The following is a 24,519-nucleotide window of genomic DNA, read 5'->3' as shown; positions in this document are numbered from 1 at the left end:
CTCAGGCACACAGAACAAGTCAAGAACAGGGTAGTGGCTTAAGTCAATATATGCACATTTGATCAGACCATGGCTAGTATTGATTAAGTGTCAGTCACTGTTAAAGTTTACAAAATCCCATTCACATACATCACCTCACTTCATTCTCATGAGAGAAGTATATCAATTTCATTGGTGAGAAAAAACCCGAAAATGCTAAAATTAAGTAGGCGATTGCCAAAGGACATATGGCTAGTAAATGGGAGAGTGGAAACTAAAATTGAGATGTGTAAGTTTCTATCCTATTGAGAATTTAGAACTTAACTATGAGAAAGACAACCCAAATGGAAAAAAGTCTGCCACTGAGGGGAGTAGGTAGAGAACAAAATGTTGTACAGCCTCACCTAGTGAAGTGAAGAGAGCCTCCCCAGGGTCAACACTTGGCCATGTTGTGGCTCATGATGACCGATTTATCAGAAAAGAATTCCCAGGTATCTTTTTTGTTGTACTTTCCCTCAGCCAGTGAGGTCATCCCACAGAAAGAACTGGAGCCACCAACTTTTATATCAGCATCAGATAATATGAATTAAGTGAATGACCAGAATGAGACAGATGGGGTTTGGCAATATAACAATATGGACCTTCACAGCCCCACTCATTTATTATGACTATTCAAATGGTAATAATAATTGCTATTATTAACTTTATTAATTTATTATTATTGTCATGCTTTCAGGTGTATAACCCAAACAAGTGAGTGACAAGAGTTGGCACAGCATGCAAGTATTCCTGATTCTCTCAATTTGTAGCCAACTGAATAGAGTGGCTATAAGTCTCCTTTAGTTAGTAAATTCAATGAGGTCCAAATTAACATGATAAACTCGAGTATTTTAGAAGCAAGAGAGCGCTTGTTTATGAAACAATAAACTACCATATTTTATTAATAATATACCTGCCCTCATTAAAAGCTTTACTGTGATTGCTTTTAACATTTCTCTTTCTCTCCCCAGCAATCCACACCCCATCACTCACACACACACACTCTCACACACACACACACACACACACACACACACACACACACACCAAGCAGGCAATCCCTTCTGTCCATTCTCTCCTCTCAAGCACTTTAGATCTGGAATATAGCTACTGCTCAATAAAAGATCAAATACATACAGTTAAGAGAAATGAAAAATTCAGACAGTCCAAATTTGAATTAAGTATCTCATCTTAGATTCTTCTGACTAGAACCAAGATGATTTATCTATAGACAGGCAAAATACCCTCATTCAGATCCAGGCAACAAGTATTTCCCAGACCAAAAAAGGAGTTTTAGAAGAAATCAGATTGACAAAGCCTTGAATAAGGTCTGAGAACATCTGTAAAAGTCATTCTTTCCATCAATGGGTAATAGGTCTTAACCAAATTTACTTGTGATTAAAGAAAAAAAAATCTTGTGCAAATAACTATGTATATACTATGAAAGAAGTGTTCTTTGTTCATGCAAAAAACAAACATACAAACAAAAAACCCATGAAATACTATGAACTCAAAATCCTCAAGAAAAAAATACAGCTTGGTTGGTGGGTGGCAGAGGAACACTAGATAGTCATTTTCAACCAGAGCATAAGTGGATGTGGTCATGCTCTTTGTATGGCCAGTAACGGAAATGGTACCATGCTGCTGTAACAGTGTCCAATTCAGTACTATGAAAGCTAATCTCCCTTCATTGCATTTTTTGTGCACTGTCACTTTTACTTTTTTTTGCGGTGAGATCTCATAGAATACAAAATCTGACCCCCTGTACCTTTGACCCACAGATATAATTGAGAAGTATCTCACTGGAGCAGATACAGCATTAGACTGGAAAGCAGACTTGGGCTCGGTCAAAGTAAGCCACCCCTCTCTTAGTGAGACCAAGGCCAAGCCACTCAACCTCTGAGTCTCAGTTTCATTACCTTAAAATGCCACAGGGGAGAGGCTGGGAACTGTTTACACCACATGACACTATTTGTTAAATTCTGTAATTCTAAGAAATAGAAGTAAAATTGTCACCACTTTAAAAACTGTATTTGTTATTAATAAAAAAGGCAGGTGTGTGGTATGACATTCAGACTTCTGGCCTTGCCTGGGTCTTTCTGACATTTAATGCCTGGCTATTATGACAATAGCTCTAAGAAGCCCATCAAGAGAATTTATTCGAGCAGGTTCCTATGGTCTGAATGAATTGTCCCAAACCTTTTTCAGTTGCCATGTGCCAAAGTAATGGAGAAGCCTTTAAAACAACACATTAAAAACTCCCTGCTGTCATTCTTTCTCAATTAATTTCCCTTAAAAGTCCTCTAAAATTGAGCACTGACCAAACAGGAGTCTATACTCACAGTGAGGAGAGATGCAGGCAAAAATTTTCATGAGCTTCCTAGCATGACTAGTAAACTTCAGTTATGCTTACTTGGACTTATTAAACATCACTCTTTACTTTCTGCACATGTCTTGGGACTTTGAATGATTTCAAGTTTGTTTAGTGCAATCGCAATTGTTAGCATCAGTAACCCCTTGCAGGTCAAAATCATAATTCCTTAGTTAAAAAAAAATAAAACTGAACTGCATTGATAAAACAAATATACATATAAAATCATATTTCACTCTTCTAAGATCCTTGTACAGGGTTAAAAATAGAGGCAAATAATAAGTGCTTCCATAGAAATACCTTTGGTCCCAGTGTATTAGTATAAAGTCAGAGTCCAACATGGGTACAATACATTAAAAGGACTTAAAATTGCTTTATTCAGTTTTCATCATGATACACTGAATTTCAGCCTCATAAAAGGCTTGCTCTAGCATTTTTTCCATGCACATAAGGAACCTCACATTTATAAGTAAAAAGTTTCATCTGCACCCTATGGCAGTGGACAAAGAGCACTCAGCTCAAATGTCATTCTGGTGCAGTGTCAAATAACCTCAATTTTGAAACAGGATACTTCCAGTTCACTGCATGATTCATGGGTCCTTAGAAATGATGTGGAGCAATGCAAAAGCATTTTCATAGTGCAGACAGTCACAAATCCACTGCAGCAGTCAACCAAGAGCAAATTCTTTTTCCTGTAGGTATCTGACTTACTGTCTCTAGGTAGGAATGGACCACATGGGAGAAAATACAGGACTGAAGAGTTTTTTCCTAAATCCATTTCCCACTGTCAGAGAGCCATAATTTAAGATTACAATTTGCTATTTCTTCTAACCCGTTAAAGAAAAGGCAGGAATTATATACATAGGAGACAGTGATTTGTAAGATATAACCATTTTTTAATTACTTGTTAGTTGCTGTCATGCACTGCACCAGTTATCATTTAATCTATTCAACTGTCGATAAACTAGAAGGCTTCAGAACATCAGATTCTATTGTAACTTAACTCTACTTACAGAGGACTTGCCTGATAAACTGATACACTCTATCATCTATCCCCTCTTACAATAGTGCCACATCTATAACACAATTAATTTAATTGGAAACTTTATGAAGTTTTGAAAGGGATTTTACTTTACAGAGTATGATTCATGATCAGTTCACATAGACTTGGTGGGTGATATCTGCTCAATTCATGAGATCATTTGGCTGCTTTAAAATAATTTGCTTGGGATCCCTGAGTGGTGCAGCGGTTTGGCGCCTGCCTTTGGCCCAGGGCGCGATCCTGGAGACCCGGGATCGAATCCCACATCGGGCTCCTGGTGCATGGAGCCTGCTTCTCCTTCTGCCTGTGTCTCTGCCTCTCTCTCTCTCTCTCTGTGACTATCATAAATAAATAAAAAAAAATTAAAAAAAAATAAAATAATTTGCTTTGTGGTCTGACACTAAACCATTTAAAGCATATGTTTGAGGTTTTTTATTTGTTTTCATTATATATGTAAATGCTATGGTCATCTTGGGTGCTTATTCTTAAACACAACTCAATTTTAACTTTTAAGTTCAGTGAGAATAATCTGCACATCCTTGTTTTATAAAGCAAATAATTTATTATTTGAGGCTGGTTAAAAAAGGGAAAAATAAGAGTTCTTTTTGTGCATAGCTTATAAAGATGGGGAGGGGAACATGGGCATCTGAAATACTTGGGTACTTTGCCAGCTCTTTTCACTAGCTTCTCTGGGCTAACTACCTCAGAGAGCATAATAATCATAATTACAATAATCATATTAATAGCTGTTATTATGGTTATTATTTGAATGAGGATAACAGAAGAGTGGTGCTGTGAAAGTCAATATTACAAGATGTTTTTTGATGTTCAGATGAAAGACAATATATTAAGTAAAGGAAACATGTTTTTAATTTAAAAATGCACTATGCAAATGTAAATTAATCTCTTAGCTACATAAATATCTATTCTATAATATACTGTGACTCATTTAACCAATAAATGGTGGACATATGGATTTATTTACAGGGTGCTGCTGTTATAAACAGTAATATAAATGTGGAGCAATTGGTTTAAACTAGGATTTGAGGGTTGCCAGTATTTCTCATGTGAGATATTCTTACAGTGAAGGAAGAAAGAATAGCAGAGTGATGAGATCAATATTAAGAAAAAGATGGTGTTAAAAGTAGTGAGTAAAAAAATGCTTGATGATAAAAATTAAAAAGTAGGAGGTGAAAATCACATACTGGAAAAGGGTCAGAAAGAATGATTCTGGTTTCAAAGCAAACAGAGGGAGGGTTAATTCAGAATGAAAGTGACAAGATTGTCACTGGCATAGTCAGTTAAGCCTCCAACTCTTGGTTTCTGCTTGCTTGGGTTCTGATTTCAGGGTCTTGAGATCAAGCCCTGAGTCAAGCTCCATGCTCAGTGTGGCTTGGGACTCTCTCCCTCTCCCCATCTCCCCTCTGCTCACTCCTTCCCCACCCCCACTTGTACTGCTTTCTCTCTCTCTCTGAAATAAATAAATCTTTAAAAAAAAAAAAAAGAAGGGGAAATGACAAGGTATCTTTGTCAAGTACAATTGATGCCCAAAGGGCCTATGGAGAAGTAACATGGTAACAAATCTTTTCTTTCACTTCAAGTGTACATCACATAAACATGTTTGTCATGTTAGTTTGCTTTCTATTGGATTAATTAACCAAACTGTAATTAGACGCTCTTTAAACTTTTTATTGAATGATTTCAGTAAGTCCATTTTAAAACACTCTTCAGGAATGCACAAAATGTTGATAGTATTAGCTCCTGCTTTTAGAATTTTTATGTTTAGTCAAAACAGAAAGAAGATAGTAAGAATTTGGGAGAGAGAGAGAGAGAGAGAGAGAGAAAGTGTGTGTGTGTGTGTGTGTGTGTGTGTGTGTGTGTGCACGCTACTCAACACTCAAGCATTTTGAGATGAAAATCATCCTGTTGATTATGAAAATGACTATATTCCATACATTCCATTTGAGCTGTAATTAAGGCAAGGTCTTCCCCAGAGTGCAGACCAAAATTTACCCCCAGGAAACCTCTAACCTACCTCCGTTGGTTGTTATGAAGGCTCTGTGATGCAAGATACCTGGTGCAAAGAGGTCCCTTATCAAATCAGCCTTTGCATTTCCGGTTAAGACCCCACATGTAAATCTTGCTAAGAAGCAGAAGGAATCCTGAGACAGAATTCACTGAAATATGATGAGGATGAACAAAGAAACCGGTAAGGGAAAGCAAAATAATCCCTGGCCTCTGTTGCTGAGTTCCCTTCCAGTATCCACTAGTCAGACCAGTTAACCTAGAGGCCTTCAAGGCTGATATTTCTTTTTAATTTGCTTAAGAAGCAGCATAAAAATAAACCCAAAAGACCATCATGCTCACCAGAGGAGGAAAAATAATTAAATAACAAAAGTTTCCTGAGTGCACCATAACTTGCAGTCTCCCCAGCTACTCCAGCTCTTGGCGCTAACACAGAAAGCCTGGCCTAGGCTGTCCTCGCCACTGTGCCACATAGGAATTGAAGCCTAACATGGAACTTCTGAAGGCCTCTACCCTCTCATGGCTCAAACAGCGTTGGTCAGGGTTCACTCCCTGAGCAAATGCTACCTGAGCACTCTCTCTCTGTGCTACAAAGTAATAGATGTCAGAGTACGTCAGTATTTTTAAGAGGTCACCCATTCAATTTTAACTCTGATAAGTTCACTGATCATTCATTCTTTCTGCAGAACATTTACAATTTCTAACACCTAGATGGTTTCCTATCTTCAGAGATGTCAAGTTTTGATGGGAATGCTAGGGTAGAGGCAGCCAACAATGGGATAATTGCAAAAATACCACTGAGAGCCCTTCCACCTACTTTCTTAGGAAGATGTAGAGGAAAAGAGAGGCCTGAGGAACTAGCTGAAGAATGATAAAGAAAAGGTGTAGACTTTGTTTGGATGCATTTTTAAGTTTTTCCTTAAATTCCCGTTAATGGAATATACAGTTTAATATATTAGTTTCAGGTGATTTGACACTGCCATCCATCACCTGATGCTCATCAGGACAAGTGCCTCCTTTGTCCCCATCACCTGCTTCACCCATCCTGCCACCCCCTCCTCTCTGGTAACTATCAATTTGTTCTCTGTAGCTAAGAGTCTTTTCTTAGTTTGCCCCTCTCTGTCTTTTTCTTCCCACTGCTTGCTTGTTTCATTTCTTAAATTCCACAGTAAGAAGTGGTATGTATATACACAGTGGAATATTACTCAGCCATAAAAAAGAATGAAATCTTGCCACTTGCAATGATGTGGATGGAGCTAGAGAGTATTATGGTCAGCAATATAAGTCAGTCAGAGAAAGACAAATGCCATACGGGAGGATTTTTTTGCTGGCTCAAACTGGAATGAATTTACAGCTTACAACCTTACCTCTTTTCTTGGCCCTTAAGGTGGAATGCACTTCAACCTCCAAATCCCTTCACCTCACACTATCTATGCCTTCACTTGATCAAAGGGCCAAAGCTGCTCAAGTCTATGCACAAGTCAAAGGGTCCTGTGGCATAATAAGTATAGTGAGGTACTTCAATAATGTTTAAATTAAATAAGAAAACTCTTCAAAATCAATAGGAATACTTGATGCCATAATAAATCAAGTAGAAAAGCTCAGGTGTTTGAAAATTGAATCACAATAAAATGTTCATAATTTAGTATTAAATTTTTAAAAGCAAGATATAAAACTGAATATGCAGCTAGATATCATTTTGACAAATATACGTAACTCCATGGGATAGAAATGAGAGACATCAGGAAGTACTGTGTGCCATTTTCTTTGTTTTGGAGTTTTTACTTTTCTAACACTTAATAAATATAAGAATGGCACAAGCAATAAGCAATATCTCTAAATGGCAGGCTTAGGGTTCCAACTGGCTAGGACAATCACACTTCACTGTTTTAGCACATGCCATGAGGCAAAACTGTGGATTTTGAAAGCCCTAACCTGAAGTTGTTCAATCATTTCTCCAAAGTAAGTAGTCAAATATTTTTTTAACTGAATGTCAGATGAATTGTAATATTTTAAAGAAATCCATTAGAAATCACTGTATTAACTCAAATGTCAGTACACAGCAGAAAAAACTGCTTAACTCCAAATGCCAGACTACAATCTGACTTTACTGATCTGATCTACTTCTTTCTAGAGTCAGCCACTGGACTTTTAATATCCTAAACAATTCAAAGAAATGTAGCCTTCAGCATTCTTGATTTTCTTTTTCTGATGTCCACATGAAAAGTTTCTGTATTTACAGAATGTGGGACTTACTAGGCTATAGAGAACTCTTTTGTTATTTCCTTTTGGGCCTGGTGGGAGAGTCAGAGTGGACCTTAGCAAGAAGGCAATACCAAAAGATGTTTGCCAAATCCTTAACACATCTGGGACATTATCCCAAGTCCAGATCAATACTATCAGCAAAAGTATCATGTGGTGTACGTGCCTTATTCCATCTTTTGCTTCCTGCCTTTTTCTCCTACAATTTTCTTCTTGGCTGGCCCTTTATCGACCCATTCTTATTCTGAATAAGAACCATCTCATTGGTCATCTAGAACAATATAGACAGTATGACAATAGGGATATTTCGAGGCTTCAGCAAGTCATTTCCAGAAAGGATTCGGTTGTCAAAATCTTGAGTTTTTGTATATATCAGTGTTATGCTCTGTCTTGGAAGCCTTGCATACTCTCTTTCCTTATAAATATCCTCATGTATGAAGCCCAGGTGGCTCAGCAGTTTAGCACTGCCTTTAGCCCAGGGTGTGATCTGGAGACCCGGGATCAAGTCCCACATTGGGCTCCCTGCATGAGCCTGCTTCTCCCTCTACCTGTGTCTCTGCCTCTTTCTTTCTGTGTGTCTCTCATGAATAAATAAATAAAATCTTTAATAAATAAATAAATAAATATCCTCATGTAATATACTTTATCGAAGAGCATTAAGGGAGGAATTCTATTCTGCATAACCCCTTATAAATTGTTCATTAAATGAAAGGAAAGCAGAGAGAGGACTTTAGTGTTGTCAACAGAAGTTGAATCCATACCAATTACAATAATAAAGGTTACTGGTACCAATATCTTTTCTCTTTTCTCTGAAGTAGCAGGTTGTCAGTCAGCAATGCCTACAGAGAAGCAGACACCCCCTATTTCCTCAAAACAATAGGAATCTTAGAATATAGAAAATAAAAATAAAACGGATTGTTTTGTTCTGGAAACTAAAATAAATAAGCTACGAGAATGATGCTTGATATAATAAGTTGTGCCAATCAACATATGATCTGTGGTTTTACTAAGTCTCTGGCCTGCGTAACATGAGAAATAGTCCCAGTATACCACGTGAGACAGCTGTATGGGGCAGCTGGCACTCTGGGAGTCTCTCTAATGAGATATTCTACAGGTCAATCCCAGCTGGTACACTGCCAAGGAGGCCAACCCAACCCTTACACTTCAACAACCTACACTCATATTTTTCTGATGGAGACCCATTAGTGATCTTAACTGGATTATTTCCCTGAGCTCAGCTGGAGAAAACACTCTGCTGACAATTCAAAGCACAATAAATCTTAACAGGAAATCCTGGCTGGGACTCTTCCCAGGTGCTAAATAGTTGAGACCTTCAACCAAGACCTCACATTTTTAAAAAGCAGCACAACAGTCCTTACTTCCTTCTTCCCATCATCATCATCTACGGGAAAATGGCATGAAGCCCTTTTTATAAAAAAAAAATTTATGAGACATAATGCATTTTGCAACTGATAACCTGTTTGAAATAGTCTTGTGTGTCAATCATCAACATTAGTCAGCCACTTTTAATGATGAAGGATGAGAAAAGATAGGTAATCAAACAGGGTAAGGAAAGAAGAAACAAGTGTATTCTAAGTCTTTACTCGAGCAAGCACGTACCGTACCTTCACAAACCCATAGTGCTATGAGAAGCAGGGACAGTTTTAACACTTGGTAAGGAAACCACACTTATCAGTATGTTTCCTAGGAAATTCTACTTTTCACAAATTTGACTAAGTTCATAAAAAAATCATTCCCCTGTTTTGATCTTCACAAACCCTACATGAACAAAAACAGATCATCTACTAACCACCTAGAGTTTGGGTGGTGCAGAGCTCCTTCAGCATTAAGTCAGTTTGAGGCAAACTGGAAATGTGATACAGTAGGGACATGGAACCAATCTCTCATTTTTTCCTCCTCAAAATCTATGAAAATGTTGTTTCCATTTGCAAGCTTGAAACCAAAGGCAAAAGTCAAGTGACCGAAATTGAATTCTTCCTTGCGTTGTTCTTAGAGGGATTTTTCACTTGGGGGTTACTGGTGATTTCCATTCCTTTGCTTGGAAGCAGGGCACAAGAGGGCAGACTTTGAAATGCTAAAAACAGCCTGTCTCAGATCTCTGCCCCACATTCACAAGAACAGATGACTTTAAGGTCTGCCATAGAGTGTTCGTGAGTTTACAAAGTATACAACGTGTTTAACATGCATTAAGGGGAAGTAAGTAGAACTAAATCCTAATTTCTAAGCAAAATGGAGAAATTCAATTTTCTCTTTAAACTACTGCTTTGGACACTAAGGAATTCTGGTACAGAAGTAAAAGAACTGTTTACAAAAGACGTCTCCTTTCAAGAAATCTAAGATTGAGATCAGACAGCAGGTAAAAAGGAACAGAAATTGGAATATTTTTTAATCACTGAATGATTTTAATTCAAGTGGGAATGCACCTTTGGATACAAAATATTACATATTCTAATCACGTTAAAGTAGCAGGCTCAACTTCTTCCCCCATTTTTTCTTTTTATACATTGTTTTAATCAGTACAAGTATTTTCACTATACCTTCTTTACTGATTCTAAAAAATAATAACTTCTTAACACTACCTTAGGAAGGACTGCTTTAAATACACAACTAAGTAAGGGAGTATTTCCAACATTAATTACTTATATCTGGAGCCATGTCATGCTTGATACACTTCCAGTATCCATGGCTTGTTTCTGAGAAGTGCTAGCAGAAACTACATTGCAGGGCAGCCCAGGTGGCTCAGCAGTTTAGTGCTGCCTTCAGCCCAGGGCATGATCCTGGAGACCCGGGATCAAGTTCTGCATCAGGCTCCTTGCATGGAGCCTGCTTCTCCCTCTGCCTGTGTCTCTGCCTCTCTCTCTCTCTCTCTCTCTCTGTCTCTCATGAATAAATAAATAAAAATCTTAAAAAAAAAAAAGAAACTACATTGCCTCTTTCCATTTAACAGATTTGAAAAACTGAATAAATGTACCACCATATTGATTGCTTCTTTAATCTTGAAATATTCCTTTCCCTAGAACATGGTACGTATACCAATAAAATTACATGGATGAAAGAGCTACAAATTGAGAATGTCATTATTAATACTCTACCAAAATCTTCTAATAACTGCAGTACTTCAGAGTTTACATTTTGAACAAATTGAAGGAATTAACTTGCAGAATTTAATGACTATATTGCTTTGCTTGAATATTTCATGAAAACGGAGGAAAAAAACTAACAATAATTTTGTAGGAATACAGTTTTCTATAGGATTTTTGTAATAATTTTATTATAATAAGATGAAAATCCAACCACAGCATCACAAACATAAAGGAATTTGTTATGCAAGTAGTATGCTATGAATATACTACACAGGGACTGTATATTAGATTGGGTAACTACAAATTCAATATGTAATTCAATATATAATTTCTATATCAAAAGAAATCTCAGCACATAAATTACTAGTGCTTATTAAAGAGAATATATATACCAAAAAGATTTAGATTTATCAGTAACAACGAATGATGTCAATAAAAAGTAAAATAAAAATACCTTTAAGTTCAGTATTCTATCAATTTTATTTTTTATGCAATACCAAAAGAAGGACAATTAATATTACTTAATTGAGTGGCTCTGTCAGGAAGAAGCAATGAATGCTTCCTGGAAATTGAAGCACAAGTCACTTCCTATCATAAATCTACTGATTGTGTACATTAGTAAAGACTTAATAGGACACAATAAATACACACCGAATAAATGCATGACCTTGTCATTCAGAAGTTCCCTAATTTAACAACCACTAAATCCCTAATGTGGGCAGAATCATTTCCTTCCTTCCCCACACTGAATTAGTCCTGTGGATTCCTTTCTCCTTAGCCTAATATCTGTGCTTTCCTTCCCGCTCCCTCTTCTCGCCATTCAGATTATCATCATCATCATCATCATCATTCTTCTCATTCAGTTAATGTCAGGATGATCAGTTTCTTCTGCTCCATCAGTTTCTTCTAAAAGAGGGACAGCATTAGTACCCAGTTTGTGGAGTTTTGTGGGGTGAGGGGGAGTGTTCGGTAAAAATTGGATACCACATGTAAAACACGGAGTACACAATGAATGCTTCATAAATGCTAGCTTTCCACAAATCCCTTCATACCGAACTGGTCTACTCAGGCCTGTTTTGCATTATGGCATTCAAAACTTTTGTAACTGTTCCACCAACTAAAGGAAATTCTTTGTCTCCTGGTGGACCCGCACAATATATGACAGGCTAAGAAGACACAGGAATAGGTTTAATTATGCATGCATGTGACTCTCCACAGCAGTATCAATTGAGGGCATCTTGCTGGTGAGGACTTTCTCTCTGAAACCATCTAAACCATGTAGCTCAATTTCCAGCTGACAAGTAGACAGATGATTATCCCTCTCAGCCCTCCTTCTAATTGCCGAGAACAATGCACATATGACAGGAGCACAAAATACACAGAGGAAAAACTGCCCGAACAAACCGAATCAAAATGGTAGCGTATCCACATCTTTGTCAATATATCCCTGGAAATTCCTGTCCCTTTCTTCCAGTCTGTTACAACAATTGCAAGGAATCAAATTTGGAATTCAAGGAAACCTAATTTAATTTAAAGAACTGCATGGTAATGGTGGCTCATGCTCACGTAGTGTGTATGTGCCTGGTACCATTCCAAATGCTTTATGTCCATTAACTTATTTGATCCTCACAAAAACCCATGAGGGAAGTACAATTATTGCCACCATTTCAAATACAAGGAAACTGGGGCACAGACAGTCTATATAAATTATACTGTCACACAACCAGAGACAGTGCTTGGATTCAAACCCACACAATCTGGATCCCGTGTGTGCTATTATTCACTACACTATAATGAAATGAAATTCCTCATAGCCTAAAGTCTCTTATAACCCATGATGTGAATTTTTCTAGAGAATGTATATGTAGCACTATATAAAGCTATAGACACAGGCTTTGTAAATCATATTTTAAAGTGTCCAGAATCATGTTTTCATAAAGTCTGTAATGACTGAACTCTCCACTGAATTTCTCTAAATTAAAATTCCAGAAATGTGGGCAGCCCCAGTGGCCCAGCGGTTTAGCGCCACCTTCAGCCTGGGGTGTGATCCAGGAGACCCGAGATCGAGTCCCACGTCGGGTTCCCTGCATGGAGTCTGCTTCTCCCTCTGCCTGTGTCTCTGCCTCTCTCTCTCTCTCTCTCTCTCTCTCTCACTCTCTCTCTCTCTCTGTGTCTGTCATGAATGAATAAATAAAATTTTAAAAAGTTCCAGAAATGTAAGGTATGATTTCAAATCATTTTCTCCCTTCCTATGCTGCCATAACCAAGTCACTTGGTGTACCTCAATTTTTATTCCCAACATAAGCAAATGGGACACCTACTTCAGATAAAATCCTTTTTTTCTAGACACCACATAGGCCACAAGAATGAATCAGCTGTAACTCATGAACTTTTCAATCCAGTATAAGTGACAAGCATGTGTCCAAATAACAGTATCACAAGGGAGAATGGGACAAGTACCTTGGATGAGGCACAAAAAATGTGCCAGGGGGCTCTAAAGAAGAAAGGATCCACATTTGATTTGGAAGGCGGGGGGGGGGGGGGGGGGGGGGGGGCTGGCAGGGAATCTTGAGGCCTGAGCAGAATTAGGAAAGGCAGAGATGGGAAAAGAACATTTCTGGTAGAGGTAACAGAGTAAGCAAAGAGTGGAGGAAAGAAACAAAATAATATTCCAGGTAGAATCCCACTTGGCTAGAACATGGCCCATAAGGTTTGTGGTGGGGAGGGGACAGCTGGAGTTGGACTATATAGGAAGCTTGGGTCTTGCTATGACAGGACCTTGTATACCAGAGAAGAATTTAAGCGATACTATAGTGTTTACTAAATACTGGCTATGGTGAACTCAAGAAATGAAAATGAAGTGAAAGTAATCTCTGTTTTGTGAATCAGAAGATTTCTCAAATCAGTTTTGCAACGAATCCAGCAAAGCACAGTGACTACTGTGGAGAGTTCACATGTCCAAAAAAGTAATTTTCTACTAAGTACAATAATCATTGTCTAAAGATTTATTAACCCCATTCTACATATTATGAAAGGAGTAGTAAGTGAACAAATAAGACATTTGAATTAAACTTAAGCCCTCTGAATCTAAGCACCCAGAGAACCAAGTAGTTATTCTTCCTCCCCATCTGTCATTCACCTGTCATCCTGAACTATGCTGTTCCAGAACACAGGAAGGAGTCAGGTTTGATAAGCAAAACATGCCACCAAAACTTACGCACTTTCTCAAGGAGAGAACCTCTCTCAGAGACATTTTCCCTTTTATATAAATGTTTAACCTGCTGACAACTTAATTTACAAATCTCATAGGAGATCAGAACTGTGAATTAAAGGAAGTATGAAAAACCATTGCATTAATGTATACTGATTGCAAAGTGACTTGGTAGAGGAAAGCATACAATATATAAAAAACATCGTTAAAATTTTCTGGTTCTATGTCATCACTGGCAACAAGCTTAACATCTTTGAGCCTTTTCTCTGTGCTAAAAGAAAAGATTTGGTTTCCATTGTCTCTATGATGCCTAAAGCTCCAAAACTTTAATTGTGATTAAGCAATAAGCTAACACACATTCAAAATATATCATACTCTAGGGTTAGAATTCCTAATGTAACTCAATTTGACCTAATAAGATGGCAGTCAAGAAAGCTATAACATAACCCACTATATCTTCAAGATATCACGGTACCAAACATTATGAAGATCCTATAGTAGAATAATCCTATTTAACAAGTAGCTTAGATAATTAAAAGATTTCAATCCAAATGGGAGAAAACCAAAGTTTCCTGGTGATAAATCATTAGCCATTCAGAAAACTCAACAATCTAAAATAACCAATTTCCCAAAGATTTTTGAGAAGTCAAAGACCGTGTATTGATCTTAACATTTTTATGTATAGTTCACTAAATAGGTAGGGGATATGTAGGTCCTTGACTACAACTAACATAGTCAACATGAAATGGAACTTCCTGGACAGGGGTTAAGTTCAATATCTCCCTATTGGGATTGAAACAGAAAGATGAAAAGACTAAAGTAATTATTTTATATAATATTTCGTTTTGCATGTAAACTAAAGTCTTTGCAGAGTATATGATATTGCTTTTTCTCTTCTCTTTGAAAAATCGTTAAGAGTTGCTTGATGGAAAAGACTGTAAAAATCCAGCTTGCTTTAAGGATTATAGTGTGGAAAGATCAGAGCTTTAACATTGAAAGTTGCCACTAATCAGTCTTAAGATTTGCTTTGTAGGCAAGACTTAGCATCATGTAACAATCAATGGTTACTGATTCCTTTTGCTCCCAGAAGAGCAAGCAATTATGACCCAGGAAGCTCCACCAAGGGATTACAAACAAATGCTAACAAGAGTTCAATTCCACGGTCCTTAGATCATTCCACTTATTTATAGAGCTTTTATTGCATGACACCAACATATTTCATAAAACAAAAACTTCCTGTTACTTAGCAAAGGAAGAGGCAACATTGAAAGTCATCAGGCTAATCATGGTCAAGTCTGCGGTTAAGGTCTCGCTGCACTCTCTCCAACAACCTATCCCTTGAGAGACCACAGGTCTGGGCCATCGCTCCATAATCTCTGATGCTCCGGGACAGTCTTCAGAACAGGATAGGAGAAGGGGAATGACGGTGAGTGGGTTTAGTGGAAAACTAATGGCAGGGTAGGAATAGCAGGGTAAGGAGAAAAGTAACCCTGGGAAGCAAGTAAGAAAGAAAGGGAGGGAGAAGAGAGGAGAACTGGAGAAATAAAATCATATCAACATTTGACAGGGACATCGGTACCAGAGCTAAGACTTGAGAGTCCTAGTGTCCATCTGTCTGCTTACTAATTAAGTTCCCTTTCTCGTGGCAACTGTCATTGTCTTCTGTGTTGTTCTCATCTACCTTCCAAATGGCTACGAATATATGAGTTTTTAAAACAAGTTACAGAGGAGAGGGTTCCTTTTTTATTAGAGAATTTTACATGAATATAAAATTCTATCCTAACTTTTGCTTAAAATAAAACTGATAAATTTCCCCTTTGGTGAGGATAAATGGCACCACAAGAGAGGCAATTCAAACACTCAAGTGCTTATCACTGAAGATTTATGTAGTAAATCAACTCTCATCTTGTCACACCATCTTCTTGATAAAAAAGAAAAGCTGCTTTACTTTAGGAAGCTTTCTATTATATTTCATCACATTTTATTAAGTCAATCAGCTTATTTGCACTGCTCTGTCACAACAACCTATACCCAGGTAAACTCTGCATGATTATTATCACATATTTCCCCCTTGAAAGTGGCTGCCTCATTGCTCCAATATTGATTCAGAGTTCCACTTTGGGAGTCAATCTTATATATTTGACTTAATAAAAATCAAGATGACCAAATCATAAACGTTTTCACATAATTCTAGTTCCACAGCAATGAATAAATGAAAACACATATATTATGTTGGTCACTATACATTTGGTAAATGACACGCTCTCATAAATTAATAGCAAAACAAAAGTCAAAGTCCCTTAAGTGCATATACTCAGAACAGCATTCTTGGTTTGTTTTTTTTATGATAGAATTGTGATCAGTAATGCAGCCTAAAATCCATTTCAAATTCATTGCAACAGCATCTCCAGTACATTTTTAAGGTACAATTCTCTCCTTCTACAACAATATTTTTTTCTTTTTTTACCTTTTACAAGCCTTTAGCAATTAGATGTGAAACTAAATTTGTTTCTTCTTTTTTAAGCATTGATATCTTTTCCTCTACACTTTAAATGCTTTTATTTATTCAGTTTTATTTATTAAGTAATCATCAAACCATCTTCCCTTTGATTTGGAATATTATGTGTATAAATCATATATATATATATAAATCTAAACCATATATACGATTTATATTATAGATATAAGATGTTTAACCAAATTAAAAGAACTTCAATATTTGATTTCACTCAATGATTGTATGTAAATTGTTATTTCCATGGGTTTTGTGATGGGGTCTGGAAATCCCAGTTTGCAACAATGAAGAGTTAGGTGAACATAATTTTCATTTAGATCAAGAAGGATTCATCTCATGCCCTACATCTAACCATACAGATTCCTTTTCATTATCCCAATCTTTCCAAAGATTATGCTTCCTTGACAAACACAATTTCAGTCACCCTCTGTCTTTTCTCCCTTTACAAGTAACTCCTTATCATTGTACCCATAAGAAAGCCCATTACACTATAAATTTTCGATATTACCCTAAGAATAATAATTTATATATTCCAGGGGCACCTGAGTGGCTCAGCTGGTTAAGCGTCTGCCTCTGGCTCAGGTCATGATCTCAGGGTCTTGGGATCAAGCCCCTCTTTGGGCTCCTTGCTCTGCAGGGAATCTCCCTCGCCGTTCTCCCTGTACCACTATCCCTGTTTGTGCTCTCTTGTGCACACTCTCTCACACCAATAAAATAAAAATCTTAAAAAAATAATTTATATATTCCAGGCAATTTTTATGGGGGAAAAATCACCTTTTATGGTACTAGTAGGGCTCAAGAAATTGCAAAGTTCTATATCAGTCTAAGACAAAACAAATTCACCTTTTAAGACTGCCTCTAATTTATTTCTAGCAATGTTAACATTCATGAATACATGTACATATGAACCCTAATAGAGAGGAGGGAAAAGAAAGAAGTTAATAATACTTCTTTTTTTAAAAATTTATTTATTTATTTATTTGAGAGAGAGAGAGAGAGCACATGCACATTAGTGAGCAGAGGGAGGGGCAGAAGGAGAGGGAGAGAATCTCAAGCAGACTCCCCACTGAATGTGGAGCCTGATGGGAGGGTGGGGAGAGACCTCGATTTCATGACCCTAAGATCATGACCTGAACTGAAATCAAGAGTCAAATGCTCAACTGACTGAGCCACCAAGGCATCCAAAGAAGTTAACACTCCTTAAGCTTTCTACTAATGAAGCATTTTTCTCATGTAGAGTAACCTATCTTGTCCTTACCACAATCTTTTGAGAGTTTTAAGTATTAATTATCCCTATTTCTTTAGATGTAAGCTCTAAACCTCAAATAGTGAAGTGATTTGCTCAAGGTCATATCTAACTTATAAGTGGTAGAACTGGGCCTTGATGTCACGTTTCCAGTATAATTTCCACTTCGCCGTAATGCCTCTTCAACTCTTATCTTAGTTCTAAGTTTTTCATAAACTTCCCCCACACTCTTAAATTTACTCTCCAAACTGCTACAACATCACTCTGTGGAGATCAAAGGAGAAAAAGAATAAATTAAAGAAGAGAATCTAAAGCAGAATGAGGAAGAAAATTGGTACTGGTTTCATATTTACTACGGTTTAGTCCTAAGAGTTGGCGTTTTCCAGTATCTCATTTAATCTCCCAAACAGATGCAAAGGATGCATACTACTATCATCAAATGTAAATGGGGAAACAGATGCACAGGGATGATCTAACTTGCTCAAGGCCATGAAAAAGGCAGATAGGATTAAAACTCAAGTCTGCCCCACTGGAAAGCTAATGGTCTGGGACAAGAAACTGAGAGAATCAGAGTTGTAAGGGGCCAGAGAGGTAAATATATTTAATAATTTGCTTGGAACATGAATCTCCATCAAAGGTGTCACTGCTTAAATATTTCCATGGAGAAGAAACTAAATCCTTTCCGAATACACATTTCATTTGGAATAATTTTGATCGTGAAAAGATTCTCCCCTACACCATGTTGTTTTTTGTTTATTTGTTTGTTTTGTTTTTTCACCATGTTGTTGAAAGAGGTACATCCATCCAACCTCTGCTCCAGAGAGGTGTCCTATACCGATCAAAATCATACACGGAAAATTGTCTTCTCTAAAGACACTGTCTGGAGTGAGAGAATTTACTAAATAGGATTTGCATAATTAACAGGAATAGTGAAGTCATTTAGATTAAGATAATAATATATGATTTGAATAAAAAAGCCGGAAGGCAGTATGGAAAACAAAAGCAAGGTGTAGTGAAAACCAAGCTCATTCCAGTTTACTCTCATCACTCACATGAATTAGCTGGGTGACCTTGGGCAAGTCATTTCACTTTTCCAGATTTTAATTTCCTCACTTCAGAAGTCACTCAGACAATTTTAACATAGGTTCAACATATAAAAATTCTATGATTACAGAATATCAATTACGGTATTTGGAAACAATCCTGGAATGCTTACACACATGCATACAACAGAGGATTAAATTCATGCCTGCAAACATAGCAACAAGGTTTGAAGTAATGAGGATTCACTTTATTCCCTCTCCTCAATCACTCTTCATATGAATGGTACATGAGCCCAAGTTTTCATTCATTTTGGGAACTAATACCTTGATGGCAGCCGCTAGCCTTTCTCTGCATACTGAAACTAAAAATCCTTGGGAGTGTTTTAATATTCTCATTCTATAAGCCAAAACAATGAATGGAAAATATGACCAAGAAATAAAAACAAAAATACTTATAGCTGTCAGCTTTCTAGAATCTGAAAATAATCTTACTATATTTACAGGATGGAAGAATTATGAATACGTTTTTCATTGTAAAATGCTCTTAGTGACTAGATAGAGACTAGTCACTTCAATGGTCTGCTTAAAGAGTGTCTTACAGGCCAAACATCAACCACCCCAAGTCACCCAGCTTGTTGGTAGCACAAGTGGGACCGGTGCGACTTTAAAATAAAGAACATTTAAGATAAGGGTGAGAGGTCAGTATCAAACAGATAGAGGAGAGGAATATACCAGGGGAGGGAACAGAAGTGGTCATGACAATGTGATTAAAACAAGGGTAAAGAGAAGAAATGCTGAATTCAGAGAGTTATATGCATAGTGAAGTAAAGAAAGATTTCATGTTGATTCAAATTGTGCAACTAGATTCTTCAAATGTATTAGGACATAAGCTCTATGAGGGCAAGAGCTTTTCTTGTTTTCCATTGCCATAAAGTCAATCTAGAACAGTGCCTGCCACGTAGTAGATACTTAGTAGGTATTCACTGAATGAAGACAGAGAAAATAACAGAAGAAAATTGTTGACATAGAAAAATAATAAATACAGAAACGTGACCTTAACTAGACATAGTAGAGTTTACGGCTTAATAGAAAGCTGTAACAGATTCAGTAGACAAGAGTTATGTTCTAGCTCTCAGGGGCTCCTAGCTAACTTTAGATATGTCATAACTTTTTTTTTTTTAAAGATTTTATTTATTTATTCATGAGAGACACAGGGAGAGAGAGGCAGAAACACAGTCAGAGGGAGAAGCAGGCTCCACGCAGCGTGCCCAATGTGGGACTCGATCCCAGACCCTGGGATCATGCTCTGAGCCAAAGGAAGAGGCTCAACCGCTGAGCCACCCAGACGTCCCTGTCATAACTTTTTTATGCCTCAATTTATACATCTATAAAATATCTCTTTCTTTACACTTTAAAAGTGTCCTATGAGGTGACAGTAATAAGAAAAAGGAAGGAGGAAGAGCAAAGATATATGATTTGGAAAGACATAATGACTTTCCGGGAATGCAGAAATACTGATTTGTACACACACATTAAAAAAACGGTCAGCACAAAACATGAGAGACACCTAACTCTGGGAAATGAACAAGGGGTAATGGAAGGGGAGGTGGGCGGGGGTTGGGGTGACTGGGTGATAGGCACTGAGGGGGGGGCACTTGGTGGAATGAGCACTGGGTGTTATGCTGTATGTTGGCAAATTGAACTCCAATTAAAAAAAAGAGGTCAGCAGAGACATCGGTGTGAATCATACTAAGGAAAAGAAAAGGGAGCGATACAGAAGAGGGGCAAAAGTCTGAATTAACTGCCAATAAGAAACCAGTATATTGTTCTAGAGACATACATTTGTATGTGTGTTTGTAGTATGTGTAAATACCATTCAGGATTAAAATGCAATAAAGTATGTGAAAAGATCAGTGAAGATGCTTTAATACTTTAGAATGCATTGAAATATGAATAAATAAAGCCAGAGTGGCATAATTAGAAAAATAATTTGGATTCAAGAGATAATTGGGTGGGTGAGAAGGCAGAGGAATGAAGAAACCCGGTCTAGATATCATAAAAGAACAAGGAGAACAGAGCGGGCAGTGCAGGGAAGAGGCGAGCCACAGAGCCATCTGCTATATGTCAGGAAAGAGCCCACCCTGGAAAACCCAAGCTCTTTTTGACAGCAAGCTCAACACTCTATGGAGGATCAAATAAAAAGACGAAAAGACTACCACTACTGAAAATTTCATATAAGCAAAATTTCATATAAGGCGGGAAGGAAACGGAATTTTAATAGTATACTATACATGTTTGGTCAGTGTACCACTTGACATCTATCCCTGTCAGGTGGATGCCACTCTCCAGCTCTATGCTCTGGACCAGGGAAAAGATGACAAGAGAAAAGAGCCACGTGTTGTTTGCTTAAATTCTGGGGGACAGGACACTCTTCTCTTCTCTACTATTTTTTGGATTTCACTACACCTTTCAGAATTTTGTGGGTTTTAATAAGAGAATGTCACTTCCTCTTTCATCTTTCAGAGCCTGGATTTCTTCCTCACCTGTAAATTTAGAAAATTATTTGGTTTCAGTTGAGGATCTTTCACTTTCTCCCAGTTTTTAAGATCTTGAGCTTTAAGCAAGTTCAGTTAAAGTGGAGAAAAGTTATTTGAAACCACTATTCTGAAATACCTACAAGAACAGTTGCAAGGAACTCAAAGAATCTCTTGGGCTTAAAATAAATGCCACTTTTAAAGTGAAGGAAGAAATCCTTTGGTCTATTCAATTAATCATGTTGAGCTTTTGCAAATGGCAGTGATTCATATGTCACTGTGGTAACAATGGTTTGCCATGCAACCCAATACAAAGAGATTTTAAGACAAAGCAAAAACAAATTTGGCCTAAGATGAAAATACTAATACATTCTTATACTACAGAGTCGGTTGTCAAACAGGCTCTCCCATCCAGAAATACGTTGCCTTCCAATATGGCACTATGGTTCCCTGCTACAATTTAATTAATCAGCTCTTTTTTTAGTAATCTAGGTTTGCAATGTCTCGAAGTCTGTCCTCTCCAGATAAACAGAGGTTAAGAAAAATTTCAAAACCCAGGCAAAGAAAACAAATTAATGGTTCAAGTATAATTGCCCATAAAAACTTAACTATTACCATGGCAAATAAAGATGTGGTAGTGGGAAACCACTAACCATACACAGAAAAGCTTCACATTAAAAAAAAAAAAAGTATATATAGTCTCTAATTCTGCATTAGATTTCTTGAGATCTAGATTTATCCATAGATTAATCTGGTGAAAACATGAAATTATATTACCTTATTAAAAAAATGCCCATTTTAAAAAACCTGACATAACCACTATTCCTATAGACAATTTAAAATGTTATATATTGCCTTTTATTACAACAAAGACAGAGAATGTTTTAATTTTAAAAGAGTCGGTGGGAAGGGGAGTAATTCTAGTGTTTATAGAATAAAAGGCAAATACTAGAAGGTAGATTGGTTGGGGAATAACAGAGCAGACACAATTACTAAGATTGTCTCTCTTCCACTCTCTCAGGCTCCAGGATAAAGAAGAATCAATTAGCCCTCCACAGGCTATGACCTTGAAGGCTACAGCTCTGTGCATAAAATGCTGAATATGCTCAGACAGATAGGAAATGGAGAATAATGTCCTGAAACCACTGAAGAGCATGGTTCAAATACGATCATGTCGTTTTAAGATGTATACCATCACAGCCTGCTTAGTTCATGTCAAAAACACGCATGATGAAAGGAAAGCTCTGGTTCTTCCTGTCACTAAGCAGTACTTTCTTAGTTGAAGGGAAAAAAAGTGAACAAGGTTACAGAATGACAGTCTGAGTCCAAGTTTTTTTTTTTTTTTTTGCTTTAGTTGATGGTCATGAGCTTTTTAAACAACAAAGCGACCACTTAACATAAATATCTAGAAAAAAAGCTCCCTGAACTAATCTCCCCCTCCCCCCAAAAATTAGACTCATAATTTTTAGGATATTAGTGTTTTTGTTGTTTTCTGAGGCCAGAAAATTAACACAGGGTTTCCCCACAAAGAAAACCCATAGGCTGTAAAGTGTTAAGCACTGTCTACCCTTAACTTAAGGGAGAAAAGTACTTCCCATACTGCTTAAGGCTTATCTCCAATGCGCTTCAAAATGCTGCAGCTGTGTCTTTGGCCAGAACTGGCCACACCATGATGCTTTTAGGCGGCAGTAAATCTTTTCCACTCAATGCAAATGCCAGAAAATCAATGCCCAGGCTCGAAAATACAGAGAACAAGAGAAACTATAAGGAATGCATACCCTATTAAAACACTTAATAGAAGACTTTACCTTAAAAAAAAAATGTCTTCTCAAAAAGTTACAACTTACTATTTGACCTGGTCCTAGATCAGTAAAAGGTACTGGACAGTTCTTTACTCCCCCCCGCCCCACCCTGCACCAAGCCCCAAGATGACAAAATTATAGACTTGACAAGTTTTTTTTCAGTGTTCTCTTTCTTTTTCTGGGCAACTGAACTTATTCAGGCACAATGTAATTAAAGACAAGTTTCAAACAATAAAGCCAAAGAAGTAACCTTGTCTCCACGGTGAATTTTGCTTCTCTTTGCAGGATCTGTACTTGCTTTTTATAGCCTGTCATTTCATCTGGGTATTATTTCCCGGTCACTTTGCCAGGTGGGAAGAGGCGGTGAATGCAGTGATGTCTGTCAGACCTTTAATGATGCTTCAGGGATTTGATAAAGATACAAAGCAGTGTCTGCAGAAAGGAGGTTCTTTACTAATTACACCTGAAAAACAAGCCTCTCTCTCTCTCCCTCTCTTAAATCTCTGCCGCTGAAAACTGCTGTGTATGAAATGATCGTGAACCACAAGCACAAATCAAGTTTTGTGTGCTGCTTTACCACCCGGCTCTACTTCCTTGGGAACATAATGTCTGGAAAAGATATTCTTTATTCTTCCTCGCCATCCAGAGGGAAACAGAAGGGGTGAGTATTTCATCACAGAACCCTGAGCCTCAACTGTAAGAGATTTTACAGACATTATTAAGAACCGAATCCTTTCATCTTTTGCTTTTTTTCTACTAAGGACATACTCAGCAATGGGAAAGAGTAGAAGACAGAGAAGCGAAAATAAATCAGAAACATTTAGAAAAGAGAAGCTAGAGGGAACTCCTCCCTCTCTCCTGACGTTTGGAGCAATCTGACTAGTCATGGTTTCATCCCCGTCAACTTTCCATTGTACAAGCGCTGCAGCGACCCAGTCGGATCGGCAGCATATTGTTCTGTATTGTTTTAAGAGCGTGGGCTCGCCTCACTCCCAGGTTATTAAACTGCGCGGCTGCGGTCCGCCGGGCAAAAATGACACGTCTGGGGGAAAAAAACAAAACAAAACAAAACAAAACACAATGCACCTTACTAATGGGTCTTGTACTTTTTAATGCCTGCCAAGGAAGCTATTTAAACATTTGATTACAGAAGACAAAACTAATTTGGGGGAGATCCTTTCATGCAGAACTGTACTGCATCCGGAGGAAAATAAAGAGGCCCTTTAATAGATGGATGCTCAGTAGCCGAAACTACAGTCTGGGCAGGACAGCGAACAGCCTGCCGCTGCCGAGGGGTGAGCCCCGTAAATGCAACGCGCTATCAGGAAGAACCAATTAAAGCAGAA

The 24,519-nt window shown here is 37.5% G+C and overlaps 1 protein-coding gene across 7 annotated transcripts in view; it reads right to left on the bottom strand.

Moving 5' to 3' along the window:
• NRG1 (neuregulin 1) overlaps positions 1 to 24,519 on the bottom strand; it is a 1,076,683-nt gene that overhangs the window by 91,372 nt on the left and 960,792 nt on the right. The gene's annotated exons all lie outside the window — the stretch shown is intronic.

Source organism: Vulpes lagopus, chromosome 4 (genome assembly GCF_018345385.1).
Source record: "Vulpes lagopus strain Blue_001 chromosome 4, ASM1834538v1, whole genome shotgun sequence".
Taxonomy (NCBI): domain Eukaryota; kingdom Metazoa; phylum Chordata; class Mammalia; order Carnivora; family Canidae; genus Vulpes; species Vulpes lagopus.
This window is presented reverse-complemented; position numbering and strand designations above follow the sequence as displayed.